General features: G+C 37.5%; 1 protein-coding gene across 1 annotated transcript in view; it reads right to left on the bottom strand.

Annotated features, from left to right (window-relative positions):
• Positions 1-24,077, bottom strand: part of USH2A (usherin) — a 779,248-nt gene that overhangs the window by 740,348 nt on the left and 14,823 nt on the right. The gene's annotated exons all lie outside the window — the stretch shown is intronic.

Below are 24,077 nucleotides of genomic sequence, written 5' to 3'. Positions count from 1 at the left end.
TTTCTCTAAGGAAATAAAACAATTGAAAAGCTTGAGTATCCAATCAAACAAATTACATTTACCTCCCCAAGGGGCTACACCACTTGCGCTCCAACCAGAGTTTAGAAGGACTGTCTATTTTAATGGACGACCTTAGCACAGGCTACTGCAAAGGAGCAAAACACAAAATGAATAAAACTGAAATATAATGGCACTGAGGAACCACATAGGTAATAAAAGTTCAATCTTACTTGAAATAACATTTTATATGAATTTGAATTCAAGCCCTGTCATTTAAAACTACATATTTATGGAATTAAGCGGGGAATTCCAATTTTACTTAAGGTTGTCATTGCTGATCCGCAAGAGGAATTAGTCTGTTCATGAAATCTGCAGAAGACACTAAATTGATAGGTATTACGAAAGCCGCTAAGAAACAACCTAGAAGAAAATGCAAGCGGTTAGATATTGGGCAGGAATGGAGTAGGAAATTCATTCTATTTAAAGGGAAGATCATTCAGAACACACAGTTTAAATAACATCTCTTTCCAAGTAACTGAAAATGTTTATGATTGTCATTCTCACTACCTCATATTTACTAGGGAGCAACATTGTTTCTGATACCAGACAGAATACAGAGACAGAACCGTGAAAAATCAAAAAGATCAAAAAATGCCAAATGCAAAAGAAAAAAGAGTGCTAGGGAATGCAAGAGAAAGCCAATGTTTGTGTATTTATTTTCCTTGATATGAAAAGTGAAGAAAATGTGTATTATTTTTAAGGAAATTCCAGTTATCTTCTGGGCTTTAACAGAATTCTGAAAAGGCTGAATGTGAGTACATTTGTGACGAGCAAACGATATTGTAGAATTCAGCGTGAGACAAAACGTGAGGGAAAAAAAGAGAATCACTAATTTAAGTCATAGTATGATTTTTTTTTAACTTATTGGAGCAAAGAGAGCAGTGAGCTATACAATCACCATCAATGGAAGAGACTACAAAGTGATCAACAATCATGGGAGAGAGAATTTTGTTCAGGATAAAGAAAGAGAGGATTTATGTAGAAATCAGCAAAGTTGTAAGTGTTCACTCATCATTTAAAAAATACATTGAGCTTTTCAGTCTATCACATATCACTTTTTTCTCAATATCATCATTCTTTACCAAACTCACTCAGTTCCATTTGTTTACATATTTATTTATATTAAACATCCAGCATGCAGCAGGCATTTTTCTATGTTCTTGACACACATAAATGAAGAAAGTATTTGCCTTCAATAAATTCAAAATCTACTTAATGCAACATCTACCTATAAATGTCTAATGAAATCTACCTATAAAGAAAATGTTGTATGACCAATAGGAAAAAAATGCTACAGGAGCACAGAGGAGAAAAGGGGAAAGGGATTTAGCGTGCTTTTTACAAAGGAATTTGCATTTGTGCTGGTCATTAAAATATGTGTACAAAAGAACTAGGGGTTAAGAGGGAGAGGAAGAAAGGTACAAGGCAGAAGGAACCATGAATGAAGGCACGCAGGAAGAACTTGAATGAAGAGCATTAAGCATAGTTTTCAGAGACTCAGAAAACATCGCAGTTAAAGCTCAAGATACTTAGAAGGACAAGAGGCTACATGGACAGGCTAGCACATTGTAAAGGGTCTTGAAAGAGTTGCTCAGAGGAGAATTCATTCTCTAAAGTGTAAGTAAGGGTGAGCACAGAGCTGATTTAAACAAAGGAGGCATGTAATCACATTTGTATTTTAGAAAGAAAACAGTTTTCACTCTGAAGGTTGTTTTGGAGACAGAAGTCACTGAAAACACTAGGGGTAAGGGGTGGAGAGTATGGGGAGGGGAGTAGAAAATAGGCTGCAATACACAACCCAAATGTTCAGGAAGGCTCCTGTTTCTAACTCCTACCTGCAAACCAAGTTGTGAAGAACTTTGTTCAAAACTTTAGGGTCATCTTCACTGCTCCTCTAAACTTCCCAATTACTAACGAAATTTTCAGTTTCCTATTCATTTGCCTCATAAACCTGCTTTTGCTTTTAGTTTTTTCCTGCTGCATATTCAATCCATCAGTACCTCTCATCCGTGTTATCACAGGAGCTTCCAAACTGACTGCCCTATTTTCCAAATCTCTTTATTACAACATTGGATGATGCCATCATTCGTTCATCACTCCATTCATTCATTCATAAAAATATTGATTGAGAACTGACCACAGTCAGACATGATGCCAGGCCCTGAAGGGAACATCAGTAAATATGGTACAATCTTTGACCTCAAGTTCCTTGGTCTAGTTGGGGATACAAATGTAGAGCATCGAGTTAATTGTGATGATTTCACAGAAGGATTAAGCACATCTCATTCAGGGTTTGAAATGAGAAAATGTTTCCTGAAGAATCTGAGGCCAAATGAGTTAAAGGAGAAGTAGGGTTAAGCTGAATAAATAGTAGCGGGGAGAGGAGTCCTGGCAAAGTCAGGAACGTGTGTGGTTATACAAATGCAAGAAAGACTGATTCACGGCAAGACCCGAGAGTTCAGCATCACTGGAAGGAAAGGTACACAGGGAGGATTTACAGGACATGAGGCTGTGCAGCTGTAGGAGCTAAGTCACTGAGCATCTTTGCTCCATACTCAGGCATCTTAAAACTTAGAAGAAGACACTTGAATTTTGAAAGATCACTGACTGCACTATGACAATATAAATCTAGGAATTAGAGATTTCATAATCACGAGTATAGAAATAGTTCTAGAGCGAATCATGGTTGTGAATGAGGACTCCAAGGAGGAGTGTGTGAGATGAAAAGTGAATACAGTTAAGCGAGTGGCCATGAAAATACCAAAATAAAGAGCCTGAGTGGAAGAAGAAGAGCTCTTATAAAAGGGGCTTGAGGTGATCGGAATACGCTGATGAATGAATGGACATTAGAGCATATACACGTTCTTATTTAACTTGGATATAAAAGGAAGAAACTAAAAACATTAGTTTTGAAAAAACTAAGTATTTGAAAAACAAATAATTAGGATATAAACACAAAGACATACCAGATCCAGCATTTAGTGATTAGAAAAGTTTTCTGAACATTCAGCTAAGAACAGCTTACTGCATTCCAAAAAAAACAAATAAAGATTCAGTAACACCATGATATGTGCTACTTGTCCTGGGACTTTAAGGATAAAGAAGGAAACCTATAAAAATCCCCACCCCCAACACACACAGGACACACACACAGTGAAAAATAATTCTCAAGGTTGTCTCAGATTTCTCTTCGGAAACACGATGCGTTGTATTAAAGGCTCAGAAATGAAAGAGAAGATGAAGAGAAGTTCATCCTCATCCAAGTCACTGTTCATGAAAACAGGCCTTAAAAAGATACACCCAATTCTACAAGGATTCAGAAGGTACATCACCGGCCATGTTCCCTTTGGAAAACAAATACTCTCACCAAAGAGAAGGCTCAATTCAAATTAAGAAATTAGATAAGTAAGTTACAAAAGGACGGTCAATGAGTATTGAATCCATTTAAACATATTACTTTTAAATAACAGTTGTGAAATGTTATGATAATGCTTGAAATAAAAGTAACAGCATTTCAATATAATGATTTTGCTATAATATGTTGGGATAAAAATCCTTATTTATACTAACAAAAACTAGACTGTGGGAAGAGAAAAAAGAATCGTGAAAGCAAAGGTATGATAGCTCCCTTACTTTCCTATGGGAGTTGATATATAGTTTGATGTCTGAAAATCATGACTTGAGAAATACAGGCTTAAATTATTTTTACATATGGATTTTTAAAATAATCACTAGCATAAATGAAACTAAATTTAATTCCTTCCAAATTACCAGAGGGAAACAATTACTAATACATTAAGATTTCTTAGTAATCAACAAAAAAGCAAACCCCTTAATTTAAAAAAATAAAGCAAGAAAGCAATGTACAGGTATTACTCAGAAGAAAAAAATATATATTCGGCTGGTCAATAAGCCCTACAGAAGGTAAGACGTGCACAAGTTAGGGTAAGAAATGCAAAATGAAACAAGAATGCATGAATATTGTTTTGCCCATCACACTGGGGAAAGTGAAATAGATAATTCCCTGTATTGGCAAGAATTTAAAGGACAGACACTCTGATTTACTTTTCATAGGACTCCGCATTAGTCAAACACTTTCTGAAGGCAATTTGTCAATATGTACCAAAAGTAAAATTATGTACACCCTTTGAATCAAAACCTGCACCTCTGTAATTGACCCTAAGGCTGCAGAGAAAGCACTTCCAGCTGGAAATCATTAAGTCAGTCCACACACCTGTTTGGTTTTTCTTTTTTTTTTTTTTCTCCCCCAGTATTAGCCAGCAGTCTATACATAGGCAGTAACAAGGCAGTCTGATGAATCATTTGAGAATTGGGTGTTTGGAGGAAAAGAAGGACAGGGGACATGAAATAAAAGACATGGTTAAGAGACTAGTGAAACCATGTTCTTCGTGGCCTCCGCTAGAAGTGGAGGAAGTGAATCCAGAAGAGACTCAATAGATTCAAAGACGAATACAAGGGTCCAGAGGCTTAACTTAGGTCTGTAGCTGAAAGTTACCATTCACAATAGATACATCAGAAAGAGGGCTGTTAGTGTGACTGAGTGAGTGGGATGGTGAAAAGGGGAGAAAATGAGGTTACACGGTCATTGACCAAAAGATGATGCTGGGTCTTGTAAGCTGTGACAAAGCGAGAGAGAGGCATGGACATATACACACTACCAAACGTAAGGTAGATAGCTAGTGGGAAGCAGCCGCATAGCACGGGGAGATCAGCTCGGTGCTTTGTGACCACCCAGAGGGGTGGGATTGGGAGGGTGGGAGGGAGGGAGACGCAAGAGGGAAGAGATATGGGAACATATGTGTATATATAACTGATTCATTTTGTTGTAAAGCAGAAACTAACACACCATTGTAAAGCAATTATACTCCAATAAAAAATTTAAAAAATTTTTTAAAAAAGATGATGCTGATGTTGAGAAACCCTAAGAGTTAGGGTGAGATTTTCCTGTGTTCATGGCGAGGTTGCCCCAGATTCCAGCTGTGGCAAAAAATGAGGCAGCTGTTGAAGAAAGTTAGATGCTTAGTTAACATGAGCTTAAAAGTACTCTTTCTTTCCAATGCAAGGTTAAAAAAAATAATAATAATGTCAATCTTTAGATCTCCACCTGCCCCCAGCACTGAGATGGATGAAAAGTGGGGGAATGAGTGCCCTCCACTTACAAAGCACAGGAGAGGGGTGCCTCCTGGGAAAGAATCAGTGTTTGTAAGGCCAGGGTTTTGAAGAACTGTTGACCAAGAGGCTGCAAGTGTACGTAAAGTAGCGTGTACAATGAAAATGCTGCCCAAATGTTGAAGATGAAAGTAAAGAAAGGACAGAGAAATGACGGCACGAGAACATGGGAGAGGACACATAATTGAAGGGCATGAATTGCAACAAAAGATGACAGGGCTCCTGGACCCTGCAAGATTAACTGCTCCACATTCCACTGGAATTCTGGGGTGAAGGTGGCTCTGTGCTGCCAGGTTGGGGGAGGGACGGAGTGGGAGTTCGGGGTTAGCAGATGCAAACTGGTATATATAGAACGGATAAACAACAAGGTCCTACTGTATAGCACAGAGATCTGTATTCAATGTCCTATGATAAACCATAATGGAAAGAATATAAAAAAAGAATGTGTATATATATGTACAACTGAATCACGTTGCTTTACAGCAGAAATTAACACAACACTGTAAATCAACTACACTTCAATACATAAAATAAAGGACTGTTTTAACCCGATTCCGCTTTGTTCAAAACTGCCATTTGTTTCCATTTGATTATTGGACGGTATTCCCAACTTCTCTCAAGTTTCCATCATCTGATATCCAACATCCTTCAGGCTTTCATCTTACTATGTTCTTACACAAAATCTACTCAAGGCAAACTTGACCAGTCACTCTAAGCATTACATGAATACTCCAACCTTTGCACCTTTCCACGTCCCTGTACAAAACCCAGAATTCTCCCCCCATTTCCGCCTCTTGAGAACTTTGTGAAACTCAAGGCCCTAGTTAAATTCATTAGGACCCATGAAGCTTCAGAAGATACTGCAACTTCAACAACTACAACCACTCGTATTCATCACTCTATCAGTGTTACAGTCACCAGTGTTTACGTCTTGTCTCTTCTACTAAGTTCCTTTTACCAAGACTCTTTTATTAGCTGATTTTTGTCACTTCCAAAACCTCTACACAGTGTCTTTTACGTAGTGTTTAATTTGAAAAATAAATGAAAACACAGCAGTCACAAACAGAATAGCAGTCATCAAAAAGAGTAACAGGGCTTCCCTGGTGGCACAGTGGTTGAGGGTCTGCCTGCCGATGCAGGGGACACGGGTTCGTGCCCCGGTCCGGGAAGATCCCACATGCCGCAGAGCAGCTGGGCCCGTGAGCCATGGCCGCTGAGCCTGCGCGTCCGGAGCCTGTGCTCCGCAACGGGAGAGGCCACAACAGTGAGAGGCCCGCGTACCGCAAAAAATAAAAATAATAAATAAATAAATAAATAAAAAGAATAACAGCTCCTGACTTTGTTCATGCTTTAGCTTTGTGGGCGGAGCTTAAATACCAATACACTACCCGCACCCCTGACATTTATCTTCTCAGACTCTGAGAATTTTGTCATAGGACAACTTGAAAATCCTGACAGGTCGTAAAGGGGTTTTGAAGTAAGGCAGGAGGAACTCCTTTTAAAAACGTAATTTAGGGCTTCCCTGGTGGCGCAGTGGTTGAGAGTCTGCCTGCCGATGCAGGGGACACGGGTTCGTGCCCCGGTCTGGGAAGATCCCACATGCCGCGGAGCGGCTGGGCCCGTGAGCCATGGCCGCTGAGCCTGCGCATCCGGAGCCTGTGCTCCGCAACGGGAGAGGCTGCAACAGTGAGACGCCCACGTACCGCAAAAAAAAAAAAAAAAAAAAAGACAGACAAAAACGTAATTTAATTACTTTGCATAAAGGAGAAAACAATCCAAAGTATGAAGGACCCAGAGTGTGGATAAACTTCATACTTCTATGAATGTAAATAGGATGTAATTTGGAAAAGACAAAAAAAAATAATCTGAATATGAAAAACATTTATAAAACTAATATCAACTTGATAAAGACACTGGTTACAAGGAAAGTGGTTAAAGACACTACTCAGAATACATAAACTTGTTTTTCCTAAGCCGTAGAGTAGTAAACTCCAATGACAATAACATCCTGGCAGTCAAAACAAACTATGGAATCCATTGTTAAAAATTTAGTTTCCATTTTCCATTTTCACAGTTGAGTCTGGGTATCTGACCTGATGAAAAAAAGTCTTCAATAGAGACCAAATTTTTCTGCATGGATTATTCCAAGACCAATATTCTGGCATTCAGACAGTTTTCTTCAGATGCTGAACATTTTATAATTATTAGACAAGAAGAATCTGGGTATAAAAATGGTTTTAATACAGTGCATACTCTCCAGGCGGGCCAAAGTACTTTACAAATTAATGAGGTAGATATTGGCCATGTGGTGACTTCAGTAGACAAACACAGAATCCATTAAGTACCCAATAGTTCCCTTTACAGATCCTCAAACATAAAAATCTATTTTAAAGCAACACTTCCAAAATGTGTCACAGGGTCTTTAAGGCCCTGTGCCACCAGAGACAGAAATAAAGGACCTTATTTTAACTTTTAACCTGCAAGGACACCTTTACCCGCCCTTCCTCTTTCTCCCCTCCCCTCCCCCCAACTCTGACACTGTCTGAATTCCGTATGATGCAAAATTCTGGTGTGGAAATTCGACTCAAATATCTCGTTGAATAGCATCAGGCTCTCCTGACCCTCTAACCTTCTCTTTTGTCCGAATCTCCCGAGAACCAAGCATGTGTCACACTGTAACTAGCTTCCCCTGGAATAGCGTTATTGGAAAGGGGGAAAAATCCTTGCCCAGGACTGACTACATTCTGCCGAGATCCAGTTACACGGCTGTTTAAAGTTAAAAGCAACAGATTTCTATACATTTAACTCAATGAGTTTAATTATAACTGTTATTTTCTCGGGGAAAAAAAATCTACCTTTTATGTAAAGCAAGGGGGTCCAAAGGTGACTCCAGTTTGAGAAGACAGTGAAAACAAATGTCTGGCAAGAAATGATGCTTTTTCCATAAATGAGATTGTTTCAATGTTCTCCTTTCTTCAGAGCTCACTTTAAAGTGACCCTTAAGAATCTCCTCCTCAAGGATTTCATCTTTCACTGGAAATCCACTAACTTTGTGTGTCTGGGTTATGCTGCCTTTTGACTCTCGCTGCCGGTAACCAACTAACTTTGTTGTTTTGTAGTTTGGAGGGGAAAAAGTCATTTCCACTCTTTGTATTTTAATATTTTGACTTAAAATGGAACTTGCAAATGCAAAGGAATTCCAGGTGATTTAAGACGCAGAAGCTGAATTTCTATGATGGGCATAGTGAACAGAAAAACAGCTCACTTTGCACATAAAAGCAGCTTTTTACACGTCATGAGGCATTTGCACAGGGTCTTGTTCTCAGTCAGACCAAAATGCTAATGCCATGTTAACAGAGGGAGGAATCAAAGAATGACATTAGAGGGCAAGCCAGAACCACGATTTATCTGCATAACACTCTGCAGTCCGATGGCAACTTCTAAGCTGGGGACACCACTGGCTGAGGTTCCTGACAAGGAAACTCCTGCTGCTTTTCTGTGAGGAAATTCCTGTCTTTTGTAACTTATCATGCAGGTCTTTCCTTGCCTCCCCCTATGTATTCTTCAAACAATCAAAGGGATATTGGAACTCCTATATCTAAAGGCAAATCAGTTTTAATCTTATATGACAAATTTTCACAAAGCTATATATAACTGTAGGGCAAGGATAAGGATTTAAAAAGCAGTGATGGAGCAGAATAAAACAATTAAAAGGAACTATGGGCCAGGTTTCCCTGGTGGCACAGTGGTTAAGAATCCACCTGCCAATGCAGGGGACACAGGTTCGAGTCCTGGTCCGGGAAGATCTCACATGGCACGGAGCAACTAAGCCTGTGCGCCACAACTACTGAGGCTGCGCTCTAGAGCCCGTGAGCCACAACTACTGAGCCCATGTGCTGCAACTACTGAAGCCCGCGTGCCTAGAGACCATGATCTGCAACAAGAGAAGCCACCGTAGTGAGAAGCCCGTGCACCGCCAACAAAGAGTAGCCCCCGCTCGCCGCAACTAGAGAAACCCTGCGCGCAACAACGAAGACCCAACCCAGTCAAAAATAAATAAGTAAATTTATTTTAAAAAAAGAATAGTATTGGGACCCATAAAAAGGATGAACACCATCTAAATTATAAATAAATTTATTTATCTCCTTGTGCTTGGAAACTCAGCTGTTATTTACAACATAGAGAAATGACAAATCACTTCTTAAAGTAAGTAAGGAATCAGTCCTTTTATGATAAAAGCGTTGGTTGGGGTTGGCCCAACTTACTTCTACCAATTCACTCACTTACACAGCATTTCTTCCAGGGATAAATTTACTAAGTAGGATTTTTCTAATGACAATAAAACAATTTTAAATCTTAACTCATATTTAAGCAGGAGAAATTCTTAATCTGACATTAACTTCTTAACCTGCTTTCTTTTCTCCATTTATATACTCTCCATTCATTTCTAAAAGAGATTTATATGCTGAGAAGATTTATAGCTAATGGAACAGGAAGTAAATGCACACCTTAAATAACTGGGCTATTTTCTTCAATACAAATACTTGTCCCATCCCTAATGAGGAAAGTATGGTATTTCTAAATACATTAAAATCTTGCCTCAAACACATTTTTATTTACAGAGAACTTTTTTTTCTATACATCTTCCCTTCAGAACCACTGGAAATGATTGTTTTTATTTTAAAATATAGCCAAACATTTCCACCAACACTCAGGCATCAGGTGGACAAAATAATAGTGACTTACATTTACATCTTGCTTCTCAGCTGTCAGTACATTTACTAGCTGTCAGTAAAAGAGGAAAATTTAAAAATTGACTGTCAGTTTTTAAAAAGAGTAAGAAAGTAGACCAGCAAATGTAGAGAAAATAATTTTGAAAAATATTCTACCCGTTTTCAGCATGAGTTTTTCTCCTATGTGAAACGTATAACTGCATCATTTGAATGGTTTGATGTCTTAAAATCACAGATTCTAGAGAAAATGGAATTGCATGGGTAAAACATGTTTGCTTTGAAATCACTATTTCCAAACCAGCTTGGGGCTGATGTAAACACGACTGCCATTCACCTAGTCAAATAAAGGGATCTGGAGCTTTGCAGTGTTATTTGTATAGAACAGGAGACTTAGGCTCAGCTTATTAGATCTATATGTCCCTTAAATTTCCCAACCAGAATCTTAATGAATTTAACATAACCGAAAAGTTGAGCATGGAATACCATAATGAAGAATGAATTCACACCCTAACTGCACCTCTTCCCGAACATAAAACCCCAAGTCTTAATAATTATTTTCCCAATCTCAATATTCAGAAATGGCAACAGAGCTTTTCTTTTATAATACATTGGGTTATATGTGTTTTATAGTTCAATGCAAGTATCTTAGAATATGTGATTTACAGTATATTCACTTTAAAGGGCTAAATGGTCTTGAAACGGATCATTCTATACCTCAGCTTTTAAGAGAACTCATGGATCTAAATAACTAACAGAAGATAAAGGAATAATGATATGACAAATTAATGTGTGCCTATGTTATTGGTATTCATAAGCACACAAAACTTTGAAGATGTTAAGCTTATTAGAGATGTAAGAAGTCTCCCATCGCTTGGGCATTTTCCTGGTATGGTGGTGCAATTGCTCATCAAGGAGACTCCTTCCATTTAATCATCACTCATCTGACTTAATGAAATTAAACCTGGGTGAAGGCACGTTATTTTTATTCAAATAATGAACCTGAATCGTTACAGCATTCTGTCCAGAGATAACCAATGGACAGACGAGAACATCTACTGTGAATATATTTAAATATAGATTTACACATGCAGTATTAGGGAAGGTAAAACAGGCTATGAAATAAACATTAGGCATCAACTCTAAGCTCACTGTCAAGAGTACGCCCAAGCTTCTAACCACAGAGTTCAGCTGAAGGTAACTATCTGTCAAATGTAATCTGTGCAAGTGAATATGCTTAAGCTGGGGCTATGAATCAACCAAAATTGCTTTGGTCTTATTGACATTCAATTTTGAGAATTTGCAGCTCATCCCGTCCAATAGACAGTCTGACAACACCAAGAGTCCTTCCAGTGACAGAAAGCTTTAAATATAGATGCAACTATCATCAAAATACACATGGAACTAAACTTTATGATCCTTCAGAGCATCTTTTGAAATTGGTCAGGAAGTCATCAGCTGGTCATAGATGCCCCCAAGAGCTCATCTCACTGCTCTAACGTCTGCCAGCTGGCTCAGTTAACAAACCATTATTAATCTTGAAAAAAAATAATGAATATAGATTTGATTGACAGGTAAAGTCCTCCTGGATTAGTAGGAGAGTTTCTGTTGCATTGTGCTTAACCCCACTTTGTCACTTTGCACGTTTGCCTTTTATCTTTTCTACCATTCGAGACTTGCCCCCCGTACATCTTAATAAATAATAACCAGGCATGCAGGAAGAAATCCAGAGGGTCAGTTTTAGACAATGCCTTGCAGATATTTTTTTTGACATGTATTGAGTTTGCATAAGCACTCATTATACCAACAAGAGAACGAAGGTGAGTGAGGTTAAATGACTCGCTTGGAGTTGTTTCCCCTTGGGCACTGTGACCGCTCAAGCAGATTCTGCCGGGGCCCATATGCTTTTGTTCCAGGTCTTAATCCTGTATTGAACAAACTTTCCATTTCTTTCCTGTCTGGGCATATTTTCTTTTTCTTTTTTTTTTTTTTTAATAAATTTACTTATTTATTTATATTTCATTTTTGGCCCCGTTGGGTCTTCGTTGCTGCGCATGGGTTTTCTCTAGTTGCAGCGAGCAGGGGCTACTCTTCGTTGTGGTGCGTGGGCTTCTCATTGTGGTGACTTCTCTTGTTGCGGAGCATGGGCTCAGTAGTCATGGTGCACGGGCTTAGTTGCTCCGCAACATGTGGGATCTTCCCGGACCAGGGCTCAAACCCGTGTCCACTGCACTGGCAAGAGGATTTTTAACCACTGCGCTACCAGTGAAGTCCATATTTTCAACCAAGAAAAATATGTTGAGTTCCAAATAACTTGTGATGTTCTGCTCACCTCTGTTCAATACCCTCAACTGCTCTGTGCCTCATTGGTCTCATCTGTACCTTCTTCACAGGGTAGCTCATAAAATGACATGTAAAACCCTTGACTCCGTAAGAAACCAATCGACATAGTGGGTGGATTGATGTTTTACTTTCTAAAGTACTAAGTAAACACTTTCCTGTCCCTCTAAGAGAAATTGCACTGCTAAGAACAAATCTTTACAGGACATAAGGACAAGTACCTGACTTGCAACATTATTTAAAAAGAAAAAAATCTAGAGTGTAGTACATTCCTGAACTCTCACGCTAGTCCTGTTTATAGCAAAAGCGCTTGCCTTCTTTCAAGGAATCTCTATTATTGATACTTCCCTCAAGACCCACCTCAAACTATGAAGCTATGTGGAAATAAATTGTGATGCAATGTTAACTTAAATAAGAGGAGGAGTAGACAACATTATATATGCACAAAGGGTGTGCTATGGTTAGATCTAAAATATGTACGTGAGACTAGAGAGAATTACATTAATATTATAACAAAGTTACTGGAGAGGTTGGTTGGGTTCGTATTTTTTATTTATTTTCTAAGTATTCTAAAATATTGATTCTATCACAGACAGAGAACAGACTGGTGGCTGCCAAAGGGGAGGTGGGGTGGGGGAGGGATGGAGTGGGAGTTTGCAGTTAGCAGATGTAAACTAGCGTATACAAGATGGATGAACAACAAGGTCCAACTGTACAGCACAGGGAACTATATTCAATATCCTGGGATAAATCGTATTGGAAAAGAATCTGAAAAAGAATGTGATATATATATACGTACATGTGTAACCGAGTCAATCTGCTGTATAGCAGTAATTAACACATTATAAACCAACTATACTTCAATCAAAATAAAAATTTTTAAATGCTGATTCTATAACTTAGGTGATTTTTTTTAATCTCATTTTTATCCAAAAATTATTTTCCAACAATCTCTACCCAGCCTCCCCACACTGTTTCTTTTCTCCTCTTCACAGCTTCTAAGGGACAGAGGCCACAAATTCACCATCTTTGCTCACCTTAAGACCTTTCATGAAGTGGTGTGTGCATAGCAGATGTCAAGGGTGTTTACATTCATAAAAGTAAAGTGTTCTAGGCAAGAGGATTTGACTTGTTCACTAGGGCCATGGCCACAGAGGTTCTTTTCAAGTATTGCATGTGAAAAGGGAAGATACATTTGCCAATGCTGACTTTTACACGTGCTCTTTCCTCCAGTACACTGTGGCCTTGCTCCAGTCATCTGCTTTTGTGTCACCAAAGACTACTGGACAAAAAAGTTCCTTCTGAGTATGGCTAAAAGACAAGTTTTCTTGAAGATCTTATTTATATAGTTCTTACAATTTTCTTATTTTCCAGCAAATATTTAAATTGAAAATTTAATGAAAGGAGTTCCAAAAATACTAAAAAGAATGTGTATAAAACAAAGATAAGGTTCATAAGTAAAACAATTTGCATTTGGGGAGCTTGTACTCAAAAAACACATTAAATAGGACTTAGCATCTTCAGGCTTACTTGTTTCAGGTATTTTTGATCACTAGTTATTTCCCATATGGCTTTTTATTTATTTCTGAATTTTAAAAATCTTATGGCTTTTGATTTTATCATTGAAGTATAGTTGATTTACAATGTTGTGTTAGTTTCAGGTGTACAGCAAAGTGATTCAGTTATATACATATACATATATTCTTTTTCAGATTCTTTTCCCTTGTAGGTTATTACAAAATGTTGAATATAGTTCCCTGTGCTATACAGTAGCTCTTGCTGTTTATCTATTTTATATACAGTAGTGTGTATATGTTAATCCCAAACTCCTAATTTATTCCTCCTCCCCTTTCCCCCTTTGGTAACCATAAGCTTGTTTTCTATGTCTGTGGATTTACCTGTGTTTTATACATAAGTTCATTTGTATCATTTTTTATTTTTAGATTCCCCATATAAGCAATATGCTATATTTGTCTTTGTCTGGCTTACTTCACTTAGTATGATAATCTCTAGGTCCATCCATGTTGCTGCAAATGGCATTATTTCATTCTTTTTAATGGCTGAGTAATATTCCTTTGTATATATGTACTACATCTTCTTTATCCATTCCTCTGTCGATGGACATGTAGGTTGCTTCCACGTCTTGGCTATTGTAAATAATGCTGCAGTGAACTCTGGGGTGCATGTATCTTTTCAAATTACGGTTTTCTCCAGATATATGTCTATGGTTGGGATTGCAGGATCATATGGTAGCTCTACTTTTAGTTTTTTAAGGAACCTCAATACGGTTCTCCATAGTGACTGCACAATTTACATTCCCACCAACTGTGTAGGAGGGTTCCTTTTTCTCCGCACCATCTCCAGCATTTATTTGTAGACTTTTTGATGATGACCATTCTGACCGGTGTGAGGTGTTAACTAATTGGCTTTTGATGTTTTTATTTTCTTACATGGAAGATGTCAATCATAAATATTATTAATGGACTGAAAATAATGTTTATGAAATACTGAAAATTAGAAAGCATCATACAAGTCTTCTGATTCTGACCAAGATGGAGTAAGCCCACTTCAGCCTATCTTTCCTTACAATTACCACCAAAAAACCCTGAACAAAATACAAAAAGCAACTACCTGAGGATTCTGAAAAATGAACCAAAGCAAACAGATTGTTTAAAAACGAGTCATAACCTCAAGAACTGAAAACCTCCAATCTGTAAAAGGCATTGTTGAAAGAATGGGAAGACAAGCTACAGACTGGGAGAATATTTGGAAAACAAACAACTGTCAAAAGGCTCATATGCAGAATACATAAAAAGCCATTGAAAGTCCCCAGTAAGAAAACAAAGAACACATTTTTTAAATGGGAAGATTTTGGACAGATACTTCACCAAAGAAGATACATGGAGGAAAAACAAAGAAGCCCCTCAATGTCATTGACCACCAGGGAAATGCAGATCAAAACCACAATGAGATATCAATAAATATCTATCAGAAGAATGGCTAACTAGGTACAGGTAGGTAGGTAGATGGGTAGGTAGACAGACCGACAATATCAAGTGCTGGCAAGCAAAGCAACTACAATCTCACATCTCGCTGGTGGGAACACAAAAGGAGACAGCCACTTTGGAGGAAAGCTTGGCAATTTCTGAAACATTTACGCATACACCTACCATAGGAGCCAGCCACCCTACTACTAGGTATTTACTGAGATAACAGATCAGAGGTTGACAGGGTGTGGGGGTGGGAAGAGGGCAATGGCTATAAAAGGGCACCAGAAGAATATCTGGAGGTTCCATATCTCTTCTATATGTTGATTAGCTGGTGGTAACATAACTATTATGGTTGCATGATATTTTATGCATTTACCAAAACTAATAGAAGTGTACACAAAAAGGGGAGATTTTGCTGTATGTAAATAAGTTTTAAATGAATTAAAAAATGTAAAAAAAAAGCATCATACAAATATGTAATAAGCCTTTTCAAAAACCTTTACTAAAACAGATAACAGACTTTTCACAGAAACATCAAATATCACCTGCAAATGTCTCTCAATTGTCAATGCGGCAAATGTTTTCAATCACCAACTTGAGGCCCTAATAAATGATCCAGACATTTTAAATTCTAACTATCTGATCTCACACTTAAACTCTATGTCACCTCAAAACACTTTGAGACTTCTGCAAGGTTGTTCCACTTTTCAAATCGACCATTTACTGATATCCTATTATTTTCATATAAATGAAACTCCTCCTCTCTTAAGCACAATATTTCTGATGCTAACAATTCTATGCACTTCCTTTAAATAGAAATTTTTAACAATCAACTTTAACTTGGATCATCTTTTAAGTCAAAATATAGTATGTCACCAATTCAGAATTCTTATCAGCTATCCTTAGAAATTGCATAAGCCAATTTTAGAATTTCCTTTCTGTCCCCAGTTTTCTTATTTTATGCTTTGATAAACTTCCCTCAATTAAATATGGCTAAACTTAAGTCCACGTATTTTCTGTACAGGTTTGACATCACACCTTATACCCCTCAAAAAAAGAAAAAAATACCTTGCAAATTATAAGGAAATAGCGAAGGATGAAACTCTAAAGCAGTTTTTCTCAAAGAAGCGTGGTTTTGCCTCTGAGGGGACACTTGGCCATGTCTGAAGACACATTTGCTTGTCACTGGGTTGGAGGGAGATGGAGAGATGGGAGGTTTGCTACTGATATCTAGTAGGTAGAGGCCAGGATTGACACTAAACATCCTACAACGTACAGGAAAGCCCCTATGACAGAGAATTATCCTGTTCAAAATGTCAAAAGTGCTGAGATTGAACCCACAGATGCAGAGAACAAACTAGTGGTTACCAGTGGGGAGAGAAAACGGGGGAGGGACAATATAGGGGTAGGGGATTAAGAGGTACAAACTATTAGGTATAAAATAAGCTCCAAGGATATACTGTACAACATGGGGAATATAGCCAATAGTTTATAATAACTATAAATGGAGTATAAACTTTAAAAATTGTGAACCATTATATTGTACACCTGTAATTTATGTAATATGATATGTCAACTACATCAACTGTACTTCAATTTAAAAAAAAAAGTGCTGAGATTGAGAAATCCTGCCCCAAAGAAATCAACCTATTCAAGAATGACATTTACTAATGAAAACGTGAGCACAAAATCAAAACTTGGGGTAATTTCTAGGCATTCCACTTATTCTCTTTCCAACGACTCCACAGCAACATATTGATACTACAGATTTTTCAATATCAAGGAGAAGTAACAGTACATTATCACTTGTTATACAAAGGCATAAGACTGTAGCAGTTTAAGAAATACATCAAAAGTTTGCAATAGAAAGAAATATATGTGATTTAAGGAAACAGAAAGCCATACAAAAATGAGTTGGAGTGCAAGGAAATCTTGAATCAATGACTTCCTGCATGGGAACACAGGTGTGGTTTTTAAGGTCTGGCTCTATAAAAGAAAACCTAATACATTTCTGTTTATGCTAAGTCTAAAACTCCACATGAATTTTCGATGATTCTGTGTAAAACAGTATAAAATCTGCATTTATTAGTATAAGTTTTGCATGAGAGCTTCCACTGTCCATTTAAAAAGCAAGTCACCTATCATTAATGCTCAGTTACACTAGAGTTAATGATTTAGGACAGGATATCTAATAGGTCGCAACAAAAATTAACAACAGCTTATAATTATAGATGCTAATTTGGATAAGCTCTCACTAATTAACAGAAGAATTTATCCTTGGCATTTATTTTAACCACGATCAAGCATTGCTTATTATTTTAATCGACTACATGAACCAGTTACACACGGTGCAAATGAACATCAAACTACATATATTAACACAAGAAACTCTCAATCATGAGATCTGCAAATAGTGACAATTGCTTTTGCATCATAAGACAGCTATGTACCTCATTCACAAATCAAATATAAACCAAGATGATGGTCACTTTAACATGGAAAGAGACAAATCTTGAGGGGTCCCAAGTAGCTTTTCGACACCTAAAGTTGCTACAAAAGACATACCTGCCAAAATTAATTGAGACATAATGCGAAAAAGTGCAAACTACCTTATCTCTCCAAGCTCCACTCTATATTTAATATGAAACAGCAATCTCTTTCCTCTGAAGTGTTCACGGTCACCTAAATTGGCTGAAATGTTGACACGCTGATGCCAAGTTAAATGTTGCCCTTGAATCAAGTCTCTATTTCTAATTGAGAATTAATCTTGGACTTGCCCACATGAAAGGGATGGATCTCTGCCAGCTGCAGTAGTTGCAACAATCCCAGGCAATAAAGGACACACCTTGTTGGCCTATGTAGTTATTTTACATTTATCTGGTGTGATATTTGGTTCAGAAACCATTTCAACCTTTTAACTTCTATTTTGACAAGAGAGTTTCTGAAAAAACATTATGAGAATCTGCAAATGCTCACCCGTAGGTTTCTCATAAAGCATTTTATAATTCGTCAGGACACCTGAACACTGCTGCAACGCATGTGAAATTTTTATTTGTAAATAAGACCATGTCTAGCTTTGTCCAAATTGACTTTGCAATATTTGACCAGAGTATCATCTTTTTCCTATATCCAGTTCATTCTGTGAAGGATTCTTCCTTACTTCCCACCATTTTAGCCAACATGTTTTAAACATAATGAAGAGTTTATGGTAAAAAGCATTAAGAAAGGGTAGACAAGGTCCCCTTTAACACATGGGGATTTCTGGTTCTGACAACGATGGAGGAGTCCCATTCCTCCCAGGTCCTGTTTCCATAACTTAAAAACCCTAGGCATAACATGATAAACAAGTATAGGAGGACTCTTCAAGGTGGGAAGAAGGCAAAAAAAAACTTAGGGACCTCAGGATTTGAGAAACAACATGGCAGTTAATCCCCTAGTATTCTTATTACTGCCCATATACCCCAGACAGAGCATTCCAGAAGCATCTATCCTAGAACTGCCAACAGGCACAGGTAAAATACATTCCAAGAATAGTCTACTTCTCCTAGGTAAAGGACAGGGCAAATGGTGGCCTAAGATAAAAGGCCTTTTAGGCAATGTCTGCCCTACTTCAGCCAGACACCAATGGAAAAACCAGAGAAACACATAAACACACAGACACTCTCTCATGGTTCTAACAGAGCCCATCAGGAGGCTAATCTTTCATCCCACCCTCCCACCCAGCAGAAGTAAGCTGCAGTCCCCTACCTGGTAGAACTGACAGGGCCATTCAGAGATCTCATCTTCCATTGCCCCTGGCAAAGCAGGCAGCGTTCTAGTTCCCTGCAGGGTGGTGCTGAAAACCCAACAAAGAGCTGTTCTTCCCTTCTCCACTTGGCGAAGGCAGGCAACTCTCCAGTCTAACGGTAGGGGGAGTATTGGTGGCAAAGAGTAAGGAACGTATTTTCTATACCCTGCTCCACGGAAGGAGGTGGCACTCTGATCCCCTTTCAAAATAGTATTGGCAGGGTGAGAGCAGAGCTGATCTGCCATCCCCACCTGACTGAAGCGGGCTGTACTCCAATTCTTCACCAGGGGATTGTAACCTCAGCCCAGCAAGGACTGAGACTCCAACTCTACCCTCCCATCTGACAACAGGGAGACCTAAGGAGGAGGTGCAGAGGCAGGGCGAGTCAGCATTCCACTCCCCCCACCGCCCCCCGCCAGGGCCTAGCAGGAGCTGACCCTTCCTACTCACCAAGCATCAGTAAGACTGAACAAGGAAAGGAAGTGTGAGCCAGGTCTGGTGAGCACTTTATCTCCCCCAATCCTTGGCGTCGGGGAGCCCAGGTGAGAGCTGTACCTCTACACCCACTTCATGGCAATGAGACTGAATGCAGTGTTGTGTATCAGGGCTAGTCTGTATTCTGTTTCACACCCAACTCCCACCAAGTGAGCCTAATGGGGAGCTGAGCTGGGCCCCCATCCCAACTTGTGTTGGTGAGACTGAAGGATGTGGTGTGAGGTAGGGCTGGTCAGTATTCCACTGTCCTCTTTACTTCCTTGTGAAGTGAACCCAAGGGGAAGCTGAGCCTCCACTTACACCTGGCACCCATGAAGCAGAATAAGGTGACAGGAAAGGAGTTACTTGACACTCCACTGCCCCTTCCTTGGTGTCAATGGGGACCAGCAAGAAGCTGAGCTTCCACTCACCCCACAGTCACAAAGGGGTGTGAGTCAGCAATGTGCTTCCCCCTCTGGTGACAGTGGGGCTCAGCGGGCATATATCTGGAGAAAACCATAATTCGACAAGATACATGCACCCAAATGTTCATTGCAGCACTATTTACGGTAGCCAAGACATGGATGCAACCTAAATGTCCGTCGACAGAGGAATGGATAAAGAAGATATGGTACATATATACAATGGAATATTACTCGGCCATAAAAAAGAATGAAATAATGCCATTTGCAGCAACATGCATGGACCTAGAGATTATCATACTAAGTGAAGTACATCAAAGAAAGACAAATATCATATGATATCATTTATATGTGGAATCTACAAAATGATACAAATAAACTTATTTACTAGACAGAAAAAGACTCACAGACTTCAGAAACAAACTTATGGTTACCAAAGGGGAAAGGTGGTGGGGACGGATAAATTAGGAGTTTGGAATTCATATACACACACTACTATATATGAAATAGATAATCAACAAGGACCTACTGTATAGCACGGGGAACTCTACTCAATATTCTGTAATAACCTATATGGGTAAAGAATCTGAAAATGAATAGTTATATGTATAACTGAATCACTTTGCTGTACACCTGAAACTAACACAACATTGTAAATCCACTATACTCCAATATAAAATAAAAACCAAATTAAAAAAAAAGAATCCATCAGCACTTGGAGATGACAGGTGGGTGGATAGGTGGCCCACTTTCATCAAGGAGGTGTTGAAAATGCTAACCTTCCAACCCGTCATCTGCAACAAGGCCACCAGTGAGGTGATGGTGACAGGAACAGGTGGGAAACTGAACATATACATTCACCTGGCCATTGTGTCAGATCTCAATAGGGGGACAGCTTAATGATAAAACGAAAAGTAAACTGGAGCCAGAGTCTCATAATATGGTATCCAAAATGTCCAGGATAAAATAAAAGTCACATGTCATACAAATAACCAGAAAAACTATGACTTGAATGAGAACAGAAAATCTACCAATACCAACACTGAGATAAATCAGATAGAAGAATTATCTGATAAGGATTTAAAAGCATAAAAATACTTCCACAAGAAATTGTGAATTCTTTCAAAGTGAATGAAGGAAGAAGAGAAAATCTCAGCAAAGTAATAGAAGTTATAATAAAAGATCCAAATGGAAATTTAAGAATTCTTTTTAAACAAAACTTTGAGACAATTAAAAAACTTGCTATATGGACTCAAGAGTAAAGTTAAGATGATGGAATAGAAACTGTGAACTTGAAGACAAATCAATGGTATTTACCTAAATTGAAACAAAAGAGAAAAAAAATATTAAAAGAAATAAAATGAAGCGAGCCTCAAGGATCTGTGGGACAATAACAAAGAGATAGTATCTCTATAATTAGAATCATAGAGGACAGTGACGTTGAAAATATATTGAAAGAAATGTTGTCTGAAAACATTGAAAAATGGCAAAAGACATAAACGTACAGATTCATAAGGCTGAGCAAACTCCCAATAATAGGATAATACCAAAGAAATTCATGCCAAGTAATTCAATATTAAACTTCTGAAAACAAAGCACAAAGAGAAACTCTTGAAAGTTGCCACAGGAAAATGATGCAAAACTTATAAGGGAATATCAATTCAAATTACAACAGGTTTCTCACCTGAACGATGGAAGCCAGAAGGAGAGGCACAACATTTTTCAAGTAATGAAAGAAATTAACTCTCAATCACAAATTTTACATTCAGCAAAAATATCCTTTAGGAATGAAGGGAAAATCAACACATTCTCAGTTGAATGCAAACAGAGAATTTGTTTTCATCCAGCTCACTCTTAAAGAGGGACTAAAGAAAGTCCTTTAAAGAGAAACAAAATGACAACAAAAGGTTTAGAATTTCAGGAAGAAAATAACATCAGAATGAGTAATATTAGGAGTAAATACATAAACTATCCTTATCATGAGTTTATTAAATAATATTTGATGGTGAAAGCAAAAACTTTAACACCATTTGATGTGGTGCTCAATGTATGGAGAGGAAACACTCAAGGCAATTATACTTAAAAAGCAGTGTAGGTAAAGGGACCGAAATGGAAGTAACGTTTCTACACTTCAACTGAAGTGACAAAACATCAATGTCAGTAGACTAAGTTAATTATATATACTGTAATACCTAAGCCGCTAAGAACGTTATACAAAAAGATACACCAGAAATGTTATAAAGATGGAATCCTAAAATGTGTTCAAGTAACCCACAGCAAGGTAAGAAAAGCGAAACAGAAAAACCAAAATCAGAAGAAACAGAGAACTAATGACAAAATTGCAGACATAAGTCTATCACATCATTAAGAAGCTTAGATGTAAATGGTCTAAATACACCAAATAAGTGACAGAGATTGGCAGAGTGGATTAAAATTAGATAGATACATAGATAATTGATATATATGCAGAATATAAATAAATATATACAGAATATATATATATATATAAAACACGCTATGCAACAGCAGAATACACATTAATTTCAAGTGCTCACAGAACGTTCACCAAGAACGTGGGACCATTTTTTAAAAACTCAGCAAATTTTAAAGAACTGAAACCAAACAGTGTTTTTTCTGACCACAATAGATTCAAATTGGAGATCAATATCAGAAATATAATTTTGTTAAATCTTCAAAAGCTTGGAAACTAAACAACCTACTTGTAATTAATGCATGAGTCAAAGAAGTCTCAGCAAAAATAAAAAATACATAGAACTGAATAATAATAATGAAAATACAACATACTAAAATATTTGTGATACAGCTAAAGCAGTACAAAGAGGAATATTTGCAACACTAAATTAAACATTAAATTAAATTACACACTAAATCACAGCACTAAACCTACTGCTGGCTTTTAAGAAGAGAAAAGGTCTGGAAATATCAATCTAAGTTCTTACCTCAAGAAACCCCAGAAAGAGAGCAAAATAAGCGCATATCAAGCAGACAGAAGGAAATAATAAATATAAAAGCAGAAATCAATGCAACTGAGGATAGCTGAACAATAGAGAAAAATCAAGGAAAAATGTGGTTTTTCAAAAATATCAATTAAATTATAAACTTTTGGCAAGACTAACAATTATAAGAGAGAAGACATGAATAATATCAATAATGAAGCAGGTGATATCACTTTAGATCCTATAGCCAGTAAAATGATAATAAGGGGTAATAAAAGATAAGATGAATAATATTAAAGTCACAAATTCAACATCTTAGAAGAAATAGACTAATTATCTGAAAACCACAAACTACCTAAAATCAACCAAGATAAAATAGACAATCTGAATTAAAGAAATTCAATTTAATTAAAAATCTCCAAATATGACATCTCCAAACAGCTTCACTAAACCTGGAGATGCCTACCAAACATTTAAGGAAGAATTAATGCTAATTTTACATAATCTATTTCAGAAAACAGAATAGGAGGGAACACTTCCCAACTCATTTTATGAGGATAGCATTAACCTAATACCAAAAGATAGTACGAGAAAGGAAAACTATGGATCAATACAGCTCATGAACATAGATGGAAAATTCCTCAGAGGAGTACTAGTAAATCAAATCAAGCAGCGTATAAAAGGAATCATCATGACCAAGTTGAATTTATTCCAGGTATGTAAAGTTGGTTAAACATTTGAAAATCAATCAGTGTAACCAACCAGATTAACAGGCTAAAGAAGAAAAATCACATCAATTGATGTAAAAAAGGACTTTGACAAAATCCAACATTCATTATGATGAAAATTTTTAGTAAATTAGCAATAAAGGGAAATTTTCTCAACATGATGAAGAGCATCTACAGCTAACATTATACTTATTCATGAAAAACTGAATGTTTTCTCCCTAAGATCAGAAACAAAGCAAAGATGTTTGTCATTACCACTCTTACTCAACATAGTATTAGAAATTCTAGCTATTGCAACAAAGAAATAAAAATCACACAGACTGGAAAGAAAGAAACTGCTCCTAATTGCAGGCAACATGATTGTTTATGCAGAAAATCCCAACAAATTACAAAAGAACT

The sequence above is a fragment of the Delphinus delphis genome, chromosome 1 (assembly GCF_949987515.2).
Source record: "Delphinus delphis chromosome 1, mDelDel1.2, whole genome shotgun sequence".
NCBI lineage: Eukaryota > Metazoa > Chordata > Mammalia > Artiodactyla > Delphinidae > Delphinus > Delphinus delphis.
Note: the sequence above shows the minus strand (reverse complement) of the source record. Positions and strands in the feature narration are given on the sequence as shown.